Source organism: Trachurus japonicus, chromosome 1 (genome assembly GCF_045865225.1).
Source record: "Trachurus japonicus isolate A0001 chromosome 1, Traja_1.0".
Lineage (NCBI taxonomy): Eukaryota > Metazoa > Chordata > Actinopteri > Carangiformes > Carangidae > Trachurus > Trachurus japonicus.
Window position 1 is genome coordinate 7477263 of NC_140907.1, and position 20643 is coordinate 7497905.

Here is a 20643-nt window from a genome sequence, read left to right on the forward strand (position 1 = left end):
TTGTTTACTTCATTACATTACAATGGCCTGTTTAAAGTGATCATATAACAAACAACTAAATCAGTACTGATACTGTATGCTAATAGATAAAGGAGTGATAATAATACAGTAAATGCTTTGAATTTCTTAGATATAGCTGGGCAGTATTCTTAGTAGACCGGATAGCAGCAGATGATAGAAGCTCATAGAGACTTGAGACTTGACTTGGACTTGTGACCAAAGACTTGAGACTTGATGAAGTCTCACCCCACAAAGACTTGAGACTTGACTTGGACTCGTGACCAAAGACTTGAGACTTGACTTGGACTTGTAAAAAAAGACTTGTGAACATCTCTGGTGGGTGTGAAAGGAATTTAACGTTAGGCAGGAAGAGGTAAGAAAAATGAGAAGACAGGAGAAGCTGAAAATATAACTTTAGTTTATGTTACTCAGAAATATTACCTGTGCAGGTTTTTTTTGTCTACAAAATAAAATTGTTGTGGTCAATTTAGGATAATTTGATATTTGTGTAGTTAGAGAGGCAGACACAGAATGGGGGCTAATAGATATACGATCCATAGCAAGATTACTTTATTAATACAAAGGGAAATAAACGGGTTGTACGTACATAACATTCAAAACACAAAACAATGAGGTAGATAAAAGAAAAATACAAGTTAAGACTGAATTACAATGACTAATTAGAATAACACAAACTGAATATAAAGCTAAATTTAAGAACGATGACCACTTTTGCAACTATTATACATTATTTATGTTCAGTTATGTTAATAATGTTGCAGTGGTAGTAAGACACATGATTATCCAAAGATTTTAAAATTAAGTTTTCATTTATACCTGAATAGTAACGTTACAACATTTGAAAATTTTGGTTTTTTTTACAGAGACTCCACTCAGCTAATGTTGCCGCCCTGGAAATGGCACGCAAGAGCGCACGTGAGTGTGCCAAGAAGAGGAGTGCACCAATGGATGCGGAACACCCTGTCCCTGCCAAACAAGGCAGTGTGGCTCAGTTTTTCAGGGGCGGTAATCCCACCGTAACCCAAGAGCGATTTGACAAATTGATCTTAAACTTCATAATTCAAGGGATGCATTCACTACACACAGTGGATAGACCAGAGTATAGGGATTTATTCCGTGAAATTTTACCATCAAGACAGTTGATTTCAAGAAGAAGATTGGAAAGAATGTTTGATGAGGAGTATTCCTCATGAAAAGCGCTCTGATTGAGACTTTGGCCAAACAAAACCATGCACCACTACAGATGCATGGTCCTGTAACAACCGAAGCAACCTTGGAGTGACCATCCACTAGATTAACCAAGAAACCTTTAGCATCTCCTCTGGGGCCTTAGCTTGTCGCAGGATCATAGATCGCCACACACATGATGTTTTAGCTGAAATGGTTGAGGATGTGCACAGAGATTTCAACATAAGAGACAAAGTGACTGTCACAACCACAGATAATGGTTCAAATTTCATGAAGGCATTCAGTGTCTTTGCAGAAGTTCAAAGAACCATCCAAGAGACAGAAGAAGATGATGATGATGAGGAAGAGGAGGGACATCCTGTCTTCATAAATGTTTCAGACATGCTAAAAGAAACTGAGGAAGACTGCAGTCTCCCACCTCATCAGCGGTGCACCTGCCACACCCTTAACCTGGTTGCTACAAAAGACATTGAGGATGCTTTGACCCAGTCAGAATTAGGGCTGCCCCCAAATAGTCGACCAAGCACTGGTCGACCAAAAAATCATTAGCCGACCAAAATTTCATTGGTCGATTGGTCGCAAGAAAAAAAAAAAAACATTTGGAGCCATGTCTTGTCAAAATCAATGACTGAACTGTATATGAAAGGCTATGGGGCTTTTATTTTGAAGGGCATACAGGAAGTCATGACGTGACACTTTTTGTTGTTGGTTTTTTTTTTTTACACGGCACGGCAGTCTCTCTCGTATCACCGCTGTTTTCAACCTTAGCAGGTGCTGTCTGAGCCCCGGTCCCGTCCCACAGCGCTCACCGGCGGTCAGTCTCAGGCTGTGTTCGAAACCGCATACTTCTCCTACTACTCGTACTACTCATACTAACAATTTGAGTATGCAGTATGTTCACACTGCGCAGTATGCGATTTGCAGTAGGCGAGAAGTTCCCGGATGCATACTAGATTCGGCCGAAATGTTGAGTATACATCATGAGGTCACTACTCATACTCAAACTACCCAAGATGCAACGCAACGTGACGTCAAGGACCGCCTCTTCCTTGCCGCGAAAAAAAAAAAAAAAAAAAGAACGGAGAAGGAGGAGCCGAGCGGACGAGAGGAAAAATGGAGGGGCAGCAATACAAATGTGAGCAAGCTAGCCACAGTGGGGACAGGTTCACTTCCTGTTTATAAAGTAAGAGCACTGACGTCATTGTAACGGCTTTCTTTATGGTCAATTGCAACGGGTGCTTTATTTTGACACAGAAACCGGAAGTACAGTGCTCACTACGGCTGGTTTTACTAACGCCAGAGAAGTCCGACTTCGTCCGACTAAAATTGTAAATAGGTGTTATTTTGTCATTTTTTCAACACCATGGGGATACGAAGTAGTACTTTCTCGCCTGAAAATGTTTCAAATGTTGCTGAAGTTATATATTTACAGAGTTTAGAGCTTAAGTGAAATCAGCTTCAGGGCGGCTGATTTCGGCTCGGGCAGGAGCGAAATGCATTGTGGGTTATCATAGTACGCAGCAGTGTGAACGCTCTGCATACTGTATGATCGATTAGTATGTAGTATGGAGTATGGAAGTATGCAGTATGGAAGTATGTAGTATGGAGTATGTGGTTTCGAACACAGCCTCAGTGTCACGGAGCGGATCCATGATAGTCCCCGCTGCAGTCAGAGACCTGCACCGCTCCACGCTGCGGACCCCCCCCCCCCACCCCCGTCACACAGCCTGAGCTCAGTAACTTTTTACCCTCCTCATCTACTGTGTTTATTGGTGACAAACGGGCATAGCTACACCCGACCGGCTTGTTGATTCTCGGACCCAACACGGCCGGAGTCGAGCATTAATTAATTAATTCTCAACCTGACCGCGGGCAAAAAAAGGAAAGAGAAAGCCAGGGGCAACACTGGTATTGAGACAGTTAACAGTTAATCAACTTCATAAGTTGGGTGATGTGTGTGTTTGTATGCATGCGCTACTGTGGCGGAATTAGTCGACTAATCGCCATAAGTGACGACTACTGGTCGATCAACAAAATCTTTGGTCGGGGGCAGCCCTAGTCAGAATCCTTCAAAAAAATATCAACAATCAGAAAATGCCAGGCACTATGGAACAAGCAACACATGAGCACACAAGCTTCCGACACCATCAAAGACAAGCTAGGTTGCCAGCTGATAGTTCCTAGTCCAACAAGATGGAACTCCACTTACCATGCCATGGAGCGCTTGAGTACCTGTATCCTGACAAAGGAACAAGACCTTCATGAAACCTGTGAGAAGCTTCAGGTTCCTCGCTTCAAAGCAGCAGAACTCACCTTCATTCAGATTGGCCTACATCCCCACTGAGAAGAAGCCCGGTATACTGTCGGACCTGAAAACCGAAGTGCAGTGGACATGATTTTTTGCCAAGCCGTTTCTGTTTGGAGTAGGTCTTGATAATTTTGCTCCTGTGGTTTGAATGAAGTTCATTTATACCTACAGTAAATTATCAGAAATCACACAGACACACAGAGACACACACACACCACCTGTTGTTTTGTGGTGATTATGTGAGTATAATAAACAATTTAACTGATCTGATCTGTTTGTCTCACAGTTTCATTGATCACTAGATAGCAATGACTTCGAATGAAGTTCATTCGATGTTAAAAAAAAAAAAGAAGCTTTGATGTAGCTAAGCTACTTTTGTCATTTTATTGTAGCGTAGCTTGCTAAATTTCTCTGGTGGGTAGCTTCAGTGTAGTGAAGCTTCATTTCATGTAGAGTAACTTGTAGCTTAGCTCACTACATTTTCCAAGTAGCTTGCCTAACACTGCATATTGTGCAGCTGCTTTCATAATATTAACATGTACAGTCAGTCGAGTTTACTAGAGACTTGTGATTCACTCATTTCATATAGGCTACTGTATTGCAGGTAATGGCCGTGCCGTCATTCCTGTTCCTTCATTCATTATGTTAAAGGACAATTCCAGGCAAATTCAACCTGGAGCGCAGTAGTTTCCTAATATTTTAGGTCTAAAAGAATGAATCTGAAGATTTTCTTTTTAATTGTTCCTGTTGTGCAGTAGTTGTGTCTGTCCCCACATCGCCACAGCAACGTATAATGGGAGCGGACCGATCTTACACTGTTTAGGCTGTTCACATCCCACAAAGCCACTATTTTTCCCCACAGACAACGTCAGATGGCTTCAAACATACACCGAAACATACACCATACACACACACTGCAAGAAAGCCGACGTGTTTGTAGACGGAGCTGTAATACAAGGTCAAGTTGACGCGCTCAGTATGTTTACAGGCAGAATAAACATTATCCAGACTTACTCTAACTGCTACGAAGACGTTGTGGCTCTGAGTTGATTTTCCTTTGTTGATAAAACAAATGCAATTGACATTATATCATGATTATTTTGGCAGATGTTGTAATTGTAATATAAGTCATGATTTCAAAAGGAGTGCGATAACAATGTGACTTTTGTTGCCTTGTGTACAACGATATTGTTCATTTTGGGGTGGAGAATATATTTTTAACTGGGGCATCTCTGTGGCACCACAAAACTTCACTTGCAATGGAAAGTTGTGACAGATTTCACCTTCATTAAAATGACTGCAGCTCATGCAACATGGATATTGTACATGGTCATATTGCAATTCCCATTAATTATTCAGCCCTATGGTGCAATGGTAATAGGTGTGTGTGACTGACATTTTTCATCCTTGTCTCCCAGAAATTATGTTCATCTAAACTCGACATGATACATGTAAATATATTTGATCACTTTCAGAAGATCAGTGTAAGAACTGTCACAGTCCGCGCCAGGTTTTACACTCTCCAGCCAACACTTTTCCACTCACCTGACTCTGCTTTGCTGTCCACTCCCACCTCATCAGTACAACCACCTTCACCTGTGCTCCTTTGCCCAATTATCACCAGCCTGCTCAGTACATCCAGATTGTTCTTCGCAGCATGCAAGACTTTCCAGCGCTCATTCTCGGACTGACTTCCTGGTTCGTATGTTGAGTATGTAGTGTAAACAATTTAAGCTTAAACTCTAGTCAAATGACTGAGCCCCTCTCCACTGACTTTCAGATAAGGTCAAAATGGTTGAAATGCAATAAGACTGGAAAAAACGAACAATTATCAATTGAAATTATAGATTTTTTATATGAACAAATGCCTGTGCCAGAAATAACAAGAGGACATTTAAAGCAGAAGTGAGCGATCTGGTCGTTTTGGCTAACTTCTTGTCAGCCGATGGAGTTAGCAGCCCCCGCCCTCGTCATGGATCTATTGGTCCTCGTCCCTACGTCACCACATTCACGCGCATCCCTTGGCTGCACACACAGCCCTTCATGCCGTTCTCTCTCCTCATTGGATAAAGGTTGTAGGATACAAGGAAGTCTATACAAGAAGTTTTCTCCTCGGCTTACAGCAGAGCAGAGTGACTGACAGACCCGTGTTTCGGACCAAACACTCTATGTAAGTGATTGCCGTCAGAAGATATAACTATTTAAGACTTGTATTAACACAAATATTCCGCTTACTCCTGCTTTAAGTCCAGCAACAACCCTCTTAAACAAGGCAGTTAAAGATTGCTTAATGTTAAACAGAACAAAAAGGATATAGCGCTTCTAATGGCAGCAGAGCCCGAGGCTCTAAATCAAATATTTAGATTCTCTGCCCAAGCCCAAGACCGGCCGGCCTGCACGTCTACAACTCAGTATTCAGTTTTTACTGTTGAAAATTTAAATTGCGCCCCCGGCTGGTTGCTGCCACGGTGAAATTCTGAGAATTGCTTTAAGACTCGGTACACAACACAACCTAATGTGAGATCAGTCAGAGTCGGCACGATGAACAAAATCCTTAATAATCAATTATCCATCATTAATAATCATGCTGACCCATAAATGTTATTGTAATTTATCCCCATTCTCTTGCTCCTATTGCGCTGTGCACACAGAGACAGGTGAGTAAGTGAATTACTACTAATGCTTTGTGTCTCAGTCGCTAAGTAACTTGATCATGATTCAGGTTAGGGTTAGTTGTGAAGAAAAAGGCTAGATTTAAAAAAGGTTGATCTTATAGTCCTTTATTCACCCTCTGGTCATGGCTCATGGCTCCTTAATTCAGTCACCTGAATAGGACAAAGGTCATGACAGAGCTGTCTCTGTAAGGACAGATATCTGTGGTCCAATAGTCTGGTTGAACAAAGTAGAAAAAAATCATTTACTTCAAATCCTGACATTTATATTGAATGACATTTCAACTTCACCATTTGACTTCATCACCCCATTTTAACATCAGTAGACGGCAAATCTTCAGACTGTCCATGCATGAGGACATTTCTGTAAGGATTCTAAAATTAAATAATCTCATTAGCGAGTAAACATCCCAACAATTTTACCTCCTTGCCTTTGCCCAAATGCTTCTAACATTTGACCCTGATTTGGTTTGCACTGAGGCACATAATAACCCCATTGTCCTTTCACGTTTAATCTTCTCTTCATTAACTTTGCTCAATTCTCCCCTGAATCATAATGACTAACACTAAAAATAAAGCTTTCCATAACTTTGCACTCTCCGCTTTTATACTTGTTTCAGTGGCCATGTGGCTGTAGGGCATTTTACTGCTGGAGAAACAACTCAGGCCAGAACAATTTTAGAAAACTAATTGTGTGTGCATGTTCATGCACTGTTTGTTTATTTGTGGCAGTGCAACTTTGAACACGTATGCTGTGTGCCTGTGTGGCTTAGTCCACAATTCTAGGACAGTTAAAGGCCAAACTGTCTAAGGTAATGGTACCTGTATTTGTCCTCAACTGCTCAGACCAGGAAAATGAATGCAGTGCTAGACTTGGTTTGGTGCTGCAAAGTCAATCATTCAACATTTAATCATCTTTTTTTTGTATTAACACTGGATCAGATGATTTTCCATAGTGTGAAGGAGATCACCAGACACAACACTCTGTTTTAAATCTATCTGACAGAGAGGCTCTGACAAGCCAGGTGAGGTCAGCACAGAGGTGTGGGTTCTCTCTGGGTTGTCCAGCTTCCTCTCACACTATGCACTAAGTGAGTCTGAATTACCTAGTGTGTAAATGTGTGTGTGTGTGTATATTTAATAGACTGGCAGCCTGTCTAGGGTGTACCCCGACCTTTCCCTATGTCAGCTGGAAGCACCTTCAGAGCTGAAGACAGAGATGTTTCTGTCAGGAGTTAGAAAACACCACAACAGAGCTACGTAGAGGGTGAACACAAAAAGCCAAACTTTTCACAAACAAAGCCTAACATATTGATGAAAATTATATCAAATATCATATCAAAATCCTGATATGGCCAAATGCAAAATCTAAATGATCCAAATAATGTATCTCTCTATTTATCATCATATTTGTTTAAAATCACAGTGCAGCTCACATTCAACTGTGCTTCATTACAATCACCATTGGTTGTATGATGAAACTGTGTCAGGGCAAATTAAAATTAGTAGTAATTTACTACTACAAATAATATGTTACTACATTAATGGGAAAACAATTCAAATATCGTCTTGACATTTGCTAAGGCATGAGCAGTTGCCAATTGCCCTAATGATCAGCAGTGCCATTGTCCATCAGCACAGCCCAGTGAAACATAAAATGTTATTTGGCAAATCAATACTTTTGACAATGTATCAGTTCGTCATAATATCCCAGCTCATAAGTAAAACTGGACCAAAAACACTTGAAGTGTGACCGTAAAGATTCAAATGAGAGAATACAGAATTGTATTTGGTGAATTGTAAATTCTATGTTACATTACATATCTTGGAGGCCCATGCTGTGCTGCTATCTGCCTATGAGACGGTGTCGACAGAAGCTGCCCTAGGACATCAATGCATTTATACACAAATGGTACGGAGCCACTTCCAATTTCACACATATTGTTGCTGCTCAAAGCTATTCTGCCCTGACCTTTGACCCCTCCAGCAACCAGAGCCTAGCTGGTGTGGTACGATTTAATGGCAACCACAGTCCAACCAAATCAAAAGCAGATTATGTCTTTTAGCAAATCATAAACAAGGAAATTCAAGAAACACAACTGAGCAATTTACAAGTTCTCAATTTAAGAACTGGTTACCCAACATCAGCACTGTGACAGAGTTGAAATTAGAGTTGAAATTGTGGAAACCTCAAATTATCTAACTGGAGAAATACCGAGTAAAGCTTAAGACTCAATCAGGAACTTACCAAAAGCAAACTGGAGGGAACATGGTTACAGTATATGAAACCAGGACAAAGGGAGAAGTCCGAGAACTTTTTTTTTTAATTACTTGAGCTGTTTGGACAAAAAAGGAAAGTCAAAACAAATAAAGGGAGAGCAGAAAAAGGTGTAAACAAACTGAGATCTAGAGAAACTGCCACCTGTTAAAAGAGCTTAAGCTGGCAAATTAGTTTTGGGGTCAGACCCTGACTCTGTGCTATTGTCTGCCATGACACCAGTTCGTCATGCCTCCGTAGAGAAAATCAAATAAAACAATAGCAGCGTAACAGGAAAGATCAGTCGATGTTTTATTAAATCCTCGTGATGGCCATTGTAGGAGTCATGGATGGGTAGCCATGAGAGTGTTTAGTAAAGGAAGTGACTCAGAGAGATGTCCAACTGTGCTGCTCACACAAGGTCTTAGTTATCACACTTAGTTGAGCAGTGTAAAAAAAAAAAAGAAAAAAAAAAAGCACTTAATAAAAACAGAGGCTTCAACTTAAAGAAGAAAACTGATACATACAGAAATTAAGTCTAAGTCATAAATCCTTAGATATTGCACTTTAAGGTTGAGGTTGATGAGGTTTGGGATACGGTTCCTTTGTCATTGTATATACAATAAAGAATACAGATTTTGCATCTTCCTACCCATCATTACAGAGTTTTGTTTTGCTATGTCGTTTAACGTAATCTCTGGACACAGTGATCAAGAAAATGAACTGGGAAATAAAAACAAGAAAATGACAAAAAGCATTTTTATGGAATATTGGCACATTTACCTGAAGGTAATCAATAACTTATCAGAAGCTGGCAGTTTCACAGTTTACACTGAACAACTTGTCAGTAATAACAAGAGTAATATTCTTCCTGTTTGTGTTGAATAATTCTCATGTAAATGTGGTGTGGTTGCTCTGCCAAGTGAGATACCTGATCTGTTCCTAAAAATCTAAGCTTAGCAATAAGATGCCATTTAGCCTTTCCTATTACACACACACACACACACACACACACACACACACACACACACACACACACACACACACACACACACACACACACACACACACACACACACACACACACACACACACACACACACACACACACACACACACACGTCTACTGTTCCTCTGCCCTTACTGTGTGCACGTCCAGCAGTGGCAAGCCCGAGTCTGTAATTGCTGCCTCTGTGGCATGGACAGACCGGCGGACTGAGGATTGGAGATGACACGCACCCATTATTAGTGGACCAAGTGCTGTTTTTGCAATTACCAAGGGTTTGGCTGAGCACACTGAATCAGACTGGGATCCTCTATTCAGGAGCCATTTCAAATCCAACTGGCTGCACAGCTTCTATTGGCCCGGGCCTGAACAGCACTGGGCTGGGCCTCTCCGTGAGCCTGAAAATCGGTTCCGATGGGTTTTGGAAACGATAAGTGAATGCGGACTTCACATTTTGAGATGTCTATATCAGGAGTCCTACAAACTCAATTTTCTTTTGTTTTTTTTTTCCTGTGTGCACAGGCAGCACCCAGGTGGCTACGACAGACAAGATAAACAAAGAGGTTAAAAAGGCTGTTGTGTGTCAACAGCCAGGAGGCAGAGCAAAAAGGAAGAAGAAGACTAAACTGAACATATCCACCATCCATCTTTTCTTAAGGTGTCTTAAGCATCACAACCACTGCAGTAAGACAGCGTTGTTACAGGGCATGCCTGTGACAGTGATCGTGGACTTCATATACAGTATTCTGGAATAACCGAAACTAAAAGCATGTTTTTAATTTACTTCCACATTTTGTGAATACAAAACTGCAATAATTCATAAAATTTGAATGAAAAACCAGTGTTATCATTTTACAGGACCACTCTCACATTTTTACACACATCAATCCATCCATCCATCTATAGCAGCAAAGCTATGGTTCCAAAGGTTATGTTAACACTATTCTCAGGGTGACAAGTTTATAGATCAGTCACCTATACTACATGATCAGATATTTGACTGGAATTCATGAACAGTTTCACCATGTTGAGAATATGATGCAGTATCAGACAAATAATCCAGCTCAGCAATATTAAATCATATGTGGAGGTGAATGAACACAGGTGGTCTGTGTTTTAAATTAGTTTGCTTGTGTCAAGCAAGTGAAGCTGCATAAGGAACTCATGAAGAGGAGAAACTGAGGTGAAGGCAAAGTGAAGCTAAGCTAAGAGGCTAAACTAACACAGCTTTCCGGGTTGGACAGGCCCTTTTAGTGTGTGTCTTTATTAATTAACCATTTAATTCACAGTGCTTAGTGGATAGCAGCAACTTAAGGTGGGATGTTTTTGCTTGCCCGTCACTAAATTCATGTTTGGAAATTAATCAATATAACATGTTGTCAACATAACAGCTCTTGACTATTTTAAATTTGATTTAATCTTGTAATGCACTTAAGTGATGATCTGTGCATATAACATGGGTCTTATCAAACTGCTTCTTCCCCTTGAGCCTATGAAATTTGAAACATGTCCAAACTGTTGCCTTCACTGAAGACAGGGCAGGTAAAACGACTTCTTCCTTTGAATTTTCCATTGCTAACACTGCTCTTTCTCCTGGCTCATTCCGTGAAGGAATACCAGCAAAGAAACCAATGCAGTCTCATCTAGTGACGGGCAAGTTAAACTCGTCTAAAGAAAATGTGAACCAGCACCGCAGGACCAAAGAATATGAATTACTTTTTTGGAATTCATAAACAAGATAGAAACATGATTCTAATGTGATTACATTTTTTAACACCCCTGACTGGCAGGCCAGGTCAACTCTCTAGTGCCATAATGCTTCATTCATCAGTGGTACATAGACTGCCCTTCCTGTACTTGGTCATGTTGCTAGTTTTTATGATATTTATATTTCTCAGCTGTAATAAACAGCTGAGAAAATTGAAATTCACAATTTTACAATCTCTGAATACATTAAAATTTACATTTATTATTTTAAAGCATCATTAAAGCAGGACAGTACAGGAGACATTATTGGTACAAAACTATCAACACACATATTGTCAAGCTGTGTATTCTCAGGTAGAGGAGTTCCCAGGAAGTCTAGACATACATATTAGTTCTGCCTAGCAGCTCAGTAAGAGAGGGGGGCTCAATCGGAGCCAGCAAGCCGCTGAGGCATGAGGAGGGTTTGAACTTAGCCGAGTCTATACGGCCAGTGCTGGGCCTGAGGTTGTGGTTGTTGTGCCGGCAGCCAGTGGCTGCTGCATACCTGCAATCTCCCTGATGATAATGCAACATGGCAGCCCCGAGGGCAGAACCCATACAACTTTCTCAGCCCTCTCCGAGTAATTGGTGACCCCTGAACCTACCCTTCGTATAAAAGGAGGGAGGGGAGTGGAAACAAGAGGAGGAGGGGGAGACAGGACAAGGGATAGTCAACAGAGACACTGGAAAAGGGGAGACAGGGTCATATAGAGGAAAGGAAGACAGGAGTCAAGAGGAAAAATAAGGAAGACGTGAGCTGGGAGGAAAAGGTTAATCTGTTTTACTGCGGATAGTTTGAAAGTTCAACAGAGACAGAAAAAGTCTGTAGCCCAGTTGTGTCTATCACACACAGGGGGCAAATGGGAAGACCCTTCACCCCCGGTCAGACCTCCAACTACATATTCTGTTAGCTCAATCTGAAAAGAGGAACTATAAGAGAAAAGCATCCACATTCACTCAGTTATTTATCAGTACAATCAAAACAACCATTTATTATTTTACAGTATAAGACTGGAAAACCAGATAAGCCCTTGAGTCCTTCAATTCTTAATTTGACAACACGGTTTCAGAGAGAACACTGCTACCTATACCGCCACTACCAAACAGCTGTTCAAGACCGGCAAGTGTTACAACCATGCCCACACCGTAGTCATATCATGTGGTTTGGGTGGATGTGGTGCACAGAAAATGTAAATCTCTGACACCAGCAGCCAGGGTTTGTGTTGTGCATCTCACATACACTTAAAGCAGATATCAGTGGAATGTTTTTGTTAATATAAGTCCTAAATAGTCCTATTTTCCGTCAGCAATCACTTACATGAAGTATTTCAGCCTAAACACGAGTCTCTCCGTCACTCTGCTCTGCTGTAACCCGAGGAGAAAATTTTCCTTGTGGGATACAAGTGTTATCCAATGAGGGGAGAGAACGGCATGAAGGGCTGTGTGTGCAGCCAAGGGATGCGCGTGAATGTGGTGACGTAGCACGAGGACCAATTGATGCCTGACAAGGGCGGGGGCTGCTAACTCATGGTGCGTTCAAGGAAACTCGTACTTTGTGTTTTTCCTTCCTGTGAAGTCATACCAGTTCGATCTGGTACGAGTTCACGGGTCGGAAGTTACGAGTGGCCGTTATAGGGAACTTTCACAGACAACAGGACGGTAAAAACACGAGCTACGGGTTACCTGGAACGCTACCAAGTCGTAGTTGTGACTTGAAGCTGTAACTTACGGTTTCAAAAGCCTGCCTTGAACACAGCATTAGCCGAAACGGCCGTGCCGCTGTTATCTGCTTTAAGTTTGAGAAACTTTGGTTAAGGGGGGTTACCGGTTTTGAATTAATAAAAAAAGTAAACTAATTTTTAAAAAATGCTTTAACCTCAAGACAGCACTGAATTTTTGAGCAAATTACTGCAAACTTTTTCTAACCTTGAAAAAAGCCCTAAAACGATGCTCTCTCAAGTCATAGCCTACTGCAGTCACCATGATACCCAGTTTCCTTGTAAAATGCTTCTGCCATGCAAAGTTATTACACCCAAATGTAATGAATGCAGTGCATTGTCACAGCATAACCCTCACACGACAAACTGCAATCAAAGTGTCATGTGTGGTCTATTGATGTGAACACTGATAAGATGGAGACGATCCAGTCTTTTCCATGTCTATCATATGACATCAACAGAGCATTAAATTCAACCATAAAACAATCACGCTTTAGTTTCCACAAGTGTGGAAAACAAACTCAACTATTTATAGTTAACAGCAATATTGGGCACATATCTAAAAAAAAAAGATTCAAGCTACCAGCTATTAAGCTCTATAGGGCACAGCTCAGTCTGAAGTGACTTTGATTATTCTTTAAAGTGTAACGCCTATGACATTTATACTGCGGCACAGCTCTTTTATTCTGGGGCTCGTGGCCCAGTAGAAGGGGTCTGGTGACGCCCCTGAGTCACGACCAGAGCCAGTTAACCACAATGATTCACAAGGGCACTGTGAGCTGCAGCAGGCGTGAAAGGATTATTTATTTTTTCATTTTTTTATTTTCTTGACAGAATTTTTCTCTGTGATGTACTAATATAACTTTCATGATGCAGATATTTTGCGCAAAAATTTAAATCTAAAATATTTAGTGATTTAATTTGAAATCTTCATTCAAAATGCCAGTGCTCATCTACAGTCAGACGGGCAGAAAGTTGCAACACTGCATTGTGGTATGGATATAATTTATTAGATCAACTGAGCACCACACAATAGCCTATGTAATGCAAAGATTATAGCATTAATATACTAATTTAAAAACATTAACTTGCTCTCTAAGGCCCGAGTTAATAGTAATTCAATGTGGAGCGCAGCCCTTGCAGCGTTTTATAAAGCCATCTATTCTTTACACAAGGTGGTCCATGTTCCTCATCTCTATCTTTATCTTTGGGCAGAACATATTAGTCTGTTCCACTGCATTCATTGCTCCGGCCCTGTCTGTGTGGGTTTTTCTATGCAGTATGAATCCATTTGTCTCCACTGACGGAAAATAATTGCAAAGCAAACAAATCATCTCTGCCACATTGAGCAGGCCTCTACTCCTGGGGCAGAGCAGCTAGATAGCTACAAGAATGAAAGACAGACCGACAAAGACATGAAGAGAGAGAGGGAGAGAGGGGGGAAGAGAAATAGGAAATTTAGAGCAAAGTGGTTTGGCATTTGCATTATATATGCAGAGTGTTAAAAAGTGTTATGTTAGAAACTGATGCAGTCAGATTGAAAGTGACTACATGGTGCATTGGGGAGGCCATAGAGAGAGGGAGAGAGGCAGAGACCTCAGTGGAAGTCTGCCAGATGGAAACTCACTCCAGGAACATAAGGAGGAGACATCTGGGAACACACTGCCTTGGAAAGAAGATAATTATAGCATGATTCAAAAATGGCCTTTTCTAAAACAAAATCTATGAATGCATCATAACTTGTTCCCACAAAAATATTAGCTGTAGATGGGGTTCACAGATGAGGCAAGAGGAATGGAGATGCTTCAAGTTTGTCAAGAAAATATAAAGTCTCTTTAAGTTTAAGTTCCATTTTATTCATTTGGGTAACCTCAAAGCGATCAGTCAAAAAGAGATTTTATTGAAACTAACTACCCCACTCATGGGTCCTGCTTGGGTAGAGGCTACAGGAGCTACCAGAGCTACCAGAGCATGCCCCCAAATAAATGATATTTGGTTGGTTACGAGATGAGGACGACAGGTTCTTCCTCTTGCTCCTGTGTTACCGCTGTTCATTTTTTTCTCTCTCTAAGGAGAGAGGGAAATGGATGAATGGATCTTTTGTGTTTTGCCAAGCTTAATACGTGTAGCTGGACCACTGTAGGGATTAACATCAAAACAACAAGCACTGTTGCTATGAAGTGTGATCAATGCTAACTTTTGACTTTGAATTAGCTAGCAAGAACAACGACCCACTTGTTCCTCATTCTGTGCCAGAGTCACACTACAGTATCTCACACCAACGTCTGTCATCAGAGACTTCACCAAGCCTAACACACATTCATAGAGAACCTGTCTAAACTCAATTACCTTTGCCACTGTAGCTGAACAACAAAGTCTTAACACAGTACACAGTTAACACCGACAGGTATCTCAGTCCATATGTATTGTTAAAGCAACAATCAATGTCGAAACTTGGATAGAAGACTTCCTTAGTTGTGATTAGGGATGTACCCGATACTCTATAAGAGAGTCCTCAGTCTCAGTCCCTTACGTTATAGCACAGGTGACTCTGGTTCACACTCCAACACAGTAGGTGGCGCTAATGCACCTGAACAGGAAAAGAAGCGGTAAAACGGTGGATACATTTTTTGAGTGTCACAACCCCTCGAAGCGACTCGTTTCACTATCAGGATTTGATTCATTCAGTCTGATTACATTTGGAAAGCCTAGAAGAGCCCTACGATTACATTATTTTATTCCTGTTCTAGTTAGCCGAGAGCTAAAGCGGAAGTTAGCCGGCTAGCTCGGCGGAAGTCTCTAGTGCGCCCACTTCCGGTTCCTTCCCGATTACGAATAACGAATCTGAAGTTTTTTTAAAAGCCAGAATCCGAACTCGAATACAAATAGTGCACTGGCTGTACACCCCTAGTGGTGATGCATGAAAAGTTTACAACTCATCAGAAATCTGTGGCTGTGTATGAAATTATTCTAGCCTCTCTTTCACTACTGTCTGATACACTTAATAATTCACTCTAGAGTGAGCAGTAAATTGAGATTTAATTTGTAATTGTTGCCACCATAAAATGTGGCACACTGCACTGTGAGACTGCTTGCTGAAAGTAGCGGCCACACCATTAACAGTTCTTTCTTCATTCCACTGTGGAAACATTTGAAGACACAGTTTACAAGACAGTAAGGGCCCTAGTTTGCTGGCGCAGCGCAGGTGGCGCAAGGTAGCGCAGCCGGTCTAATGCAAGTTTCGACCAGCGCAGCCTAGCGCAAAGTCAGATTGGAAGATTGGCAGATCGCGCTGCGCTGAGATAGGCGTGGCCGCGCAGCAGGGGGAGGCGTCACAGATTCAGCTTGGTGCAGTGGAAGTTTCGTCCGAAAATGTCCCGCCGAGGTTGCGCTGAAAGCTCGCCACCTCCAACCAGGTCTAATCTCAGCGCAGCGCGAAGCGCAGCAGGTGCAGTGGAAGTTTGGCTGACTGACCTGCAGTGCACACACGTCACCAAGACCTCACAGGCAGATCTCCACAGTTCCAGACACATTTCAATGCAATAAATATCCACAATAACCACTATTTAATGCAACTAACGGAATCAACACGTGAATTTATATCTATATAGATTGTCCCGTTACATCTGACGTCAGATCAAAGCAGAGATCAAAGGCTGTGGCACGCGTAATGGAAACTCCACCTGAATTAACACAGCAGGGACGAACTGGCACTGAAAAGCAGCTGTGGATGTCCCAAAAGCAGGACTGAGGGTGGATGACTGCATGTCGCTGCCGTGTTGAGATACCACTCTGCCCTTGTGATGATCGCTGTATTTATTTATTTACTTATTAATTCATGAGCGGAGAGCGACCGCATCACGCAGCCGTAATGAAAAACAAAACACAAATCATCATCTCTCTTAGTCCACCACAACAGCCTAGGTATCAGATAGTCAGTATATAGCCTACTACAGTATACTCAGCATCTCTATCACAGAAAAAAAAGAGAAAAAAAGAGACGGACAGAGAGAGAGAGAGAGGACAGAGAGAGAGAGAGAGAAAGAGAGAGAGAGGGAGAGAGAGAGGGAGAGAGAGAGAGCGTGTCCTTTACATGGCGTGTGTTTATGTTGTGATTAGTGTAGCCTACACCTCTCATCTTATACACAGAGTTTGAATAAATGTGAGTTTCTTTATAGTTTATTAGTTGTTGTTTCTTAGATTGCGTAGGGGTTCTCAGTGTATCAGATCAATCCTGGTTAAGTATATTAGTAAACTCATTATTGGTCACTCTGAGCTCGGACCTCTGGACCAAAACAGCTGTTTCCTCCTGGGAGAGGTTCGGCCTCTGGCGTCGCTGTTTCCTCCGTCCATGTCCAAGTATAAAATGACAAACTTGCAGCGCGCATCACCCGCCGCGCAGTTAAAGGTGAGGAGAGGAGCTCCTTTGATTGGTGAAGATCTGACTCGGCTGTGTCAAACCCACTCCACGCCTTTCTCTCCTCCTCCTGTCTCCCTCCCGCCCTCTCTCCTCCCTCTTTGCCGTTTGCGCCGGTGGGAGGGACGAGGGGAGGGATTGCGCCGGTCTAAGTCTGACTGCGCGGCCCAGCAAACTTGCGAAATGGACCTGGGCCCCACCCCGTTGGCGTGGCGAAGCTGCGCTGATCACAGACTTCACCTGGTCGACGAAACTAGAGCCCTAAATGTCTATGTGGCCATAGAGTACGGACCACACAGTGATTAGGTAGTGCTTTGGCATGACCTGTGAGTGTGTTTGATCACATCCGATTGCCAGTTGCTTGGGAACATGCAGTGCTTCTTACTGTATAGTCCCGGCTACGGCATACGGTAAGCATGTGATCCTGCTGCACAAATCAAAACATACTGGTATTGGTGAGGTCACTGTGACTAGACCACCAAAGTCTGAAAAGTTCTTCCTTGAGTCCAAATGAACATTTGAGCCAAATTACACTGAGGGGTTTTTGAAATACTGGGTCACCGTGACCGTGACCTTTAGTCACCAAAATATAATCAGATTGTGGGTTGTGTCAGAGATCACTCACTCACAACTCACAATCAAAGGAAAATATGACGGAAGATCACTGGCAAAATAAAAAATCACTTTTGGAAACTACCAGGGTCATTTTCCCCTTGGCCTTTTACTGCCTTTCAGCACATGCGTCATGATGGTACATGTTGTTCTGTTAGTGATCATCAGTTTAACACTAGCCTAGATCACTTTCACTATTAGGGCTGCACATCATGGGTCGCAGCCCTATTCTGACACTGTACATCTGGACATCACTTCAAAAAGGCAATCTCACTATTTAGTAGACTACCAGGAGTAGTGAATCATTTCAGACACAGTCCAGGTTAAGCCTAAGACCTTACTGAAATATTGTGTGTGACAGACACCCCAAATGACGCAAGTGACACATTACACAGGAAAAATAACCCAAAGAAACTTGGCTGTGGAATCCCATCAATCACAAGATTATTCATATTCTTACCCAGTGTCCACATGGAAAACCATGATAGTTGCAATAAAATCAGAAGAAATGAACTCCACTCATGCAATAATCAGTGTTTTGCTGCATCTGATAATCATCATCACTTTAGTGTGTATCTGATATACCATGCATTGGAGTTTTTAAAGTGAACAGGTAACACACACACACACACACACACACACACGTTGTGCTTGTGCCTCCGGACTAACAAGAATTCACTCAAAGACTTTAGCGTCTTGCATCCAGCGTGACGTACAGTATGACCTCCAACAAATGACTTTTCACACTAATGAAACGCTTAACAATTATTACTGTTGGACTATTTGTGCAAGATTCAATTTAGTTCACTGACCAGTCTTATAATGAGGACATTTCTCCACCTTCTGCAGACAAGCATGACAATGACCATAAAACCTGATCTTGTACAAGCAGCCTACCACTACAATACTACTACTTAAAGGGATAGTTCAACATTTTGGCAAATTGGCCCTTTGCCATAATCCCTATAGTTTAAGGAGTAGGTTTGTTACTTTTAATTGTTGGTGCAAGCTGTTTTTAGAATGGCGGAGCAGAGCTGCGAGCTGCTCAGAGCTACAGAGGCTCATGAGATTTCTTGGTTTCCTTCATCAAATTCATCAAATGCACAACCCAACGACTCCAAAACGCTCTTGTGGACCTGCACATTCACCACGCTATGAGATAATAAAGGAACGTAAGAGTTGTTTTCGAGGCAAATGCAGAGACTGCTTGCTGAAAAACTGCCCCCAACAGTTTTGCATGAATTTACCTCAAAAACAACTATGTCTCGTAACGTTGTGTTATTATCTCATAGCATGGTGAATGTGCAGGTCACAACTTGTCCACCAGAGCGTTTTGGAGTTGTTGGATTGTGTATTTGATGAGTTTGATGAGGGAAACCAAGAAATTCCATGAGCCACCGTAGCGTAGCTCTGAGCAACTTGCGGCTCTGTTCCACCATTCTAAAATAGTTTGCACCGACAATTAAAGGTAACAAACCTCCTAAGACTATAGGGATTATGGCAGTGGGCAAATTTGCCAAAATGTTGAACTATCCCTTTAAGCTTCCTTGTTAACTGCATCAAGTCATAATGCAGACTGTCTATGTACCATGCAGGCTTTCATCTAGCACTGCTAATTACAGGATAGATTATGGTTGTGAATTGTGCCCTGGCTGCTTAATACACTCACATACATTAGTTCAAGCACAGGTCACTGTGCTTTAGGAATGGATGGCTTAATGGACTGTGAGGTTAGGAGGGGTTGCACGCGATCCAGTCCACAGCAGATATTGATAGATGCTACGCATTTCTGCTCCAGTTGTGACAATTGGGTTTAAACTGTAGGATGCAGGTGGCACAGTTGGATTACGCTCAGTGGATCTAAATAAACAGACGCAGCAGACTATGGCGTAAGCCACGGATTAAATTTATGCCTATTACACTGCCGGCAATCATGGTTACGTAAGCATGGGCATTTATTTTGTTTTTGTCCTACAATTCATTCCATGATTCACAGTAGACCTATTTCAGTGCTATATTCATTCAGGTAGTTAACACTAATTAGGCTAGCTGGTTCGGGTAGTCAGTAGGCATAATAGCCTACTTATTTTCTCGAATACTGCAACCATAAGAGAATAAAAGTATTTAACTCACCAAAATGATATATAGGCTATATTTTTTAAAATCTCATTTAGTTCCAAATTATCCTGTCATGCTAACAAAGTTGTATTGTATTTGCTCAAGTGAGTCTCAGACTCTGAGACTCCTGTTGCCATTCCAACAGGTGAATAAAATTATATCCATGGTGTTCATAGGATAAACAACACACTGAAAAATGATATGCAACATCTCTTGCAAACTCGATCTCACAGACTGTCCCAGGAAAAAATAATGATGAAAAGTACAACTGAGAAACAGTGGCCTATAAGTTTCTGCTCTTCTATGCTTTGTTCCATTATGGTGAACATTTGCACAGTTTCAGTTCCAGTACTGTTCCAATGGTCATGTTGCGTTTCTAACCTATAAAAATCTTTCTAACTTTATCTAACATGTGGCAACACAGGACAGCTTTTTAGTTAGCATTAACAGTGGTTGGACTTAAAGTCAAAGTTGCTAAAAAAAAAAAGGATGTGTACAAAAGTAATGTACTAAAACGGTCTAAAAAGTTTTGTCTCATCACCCTGACCTCAGGTAAAACTCACCCACTCATTTATAGGGA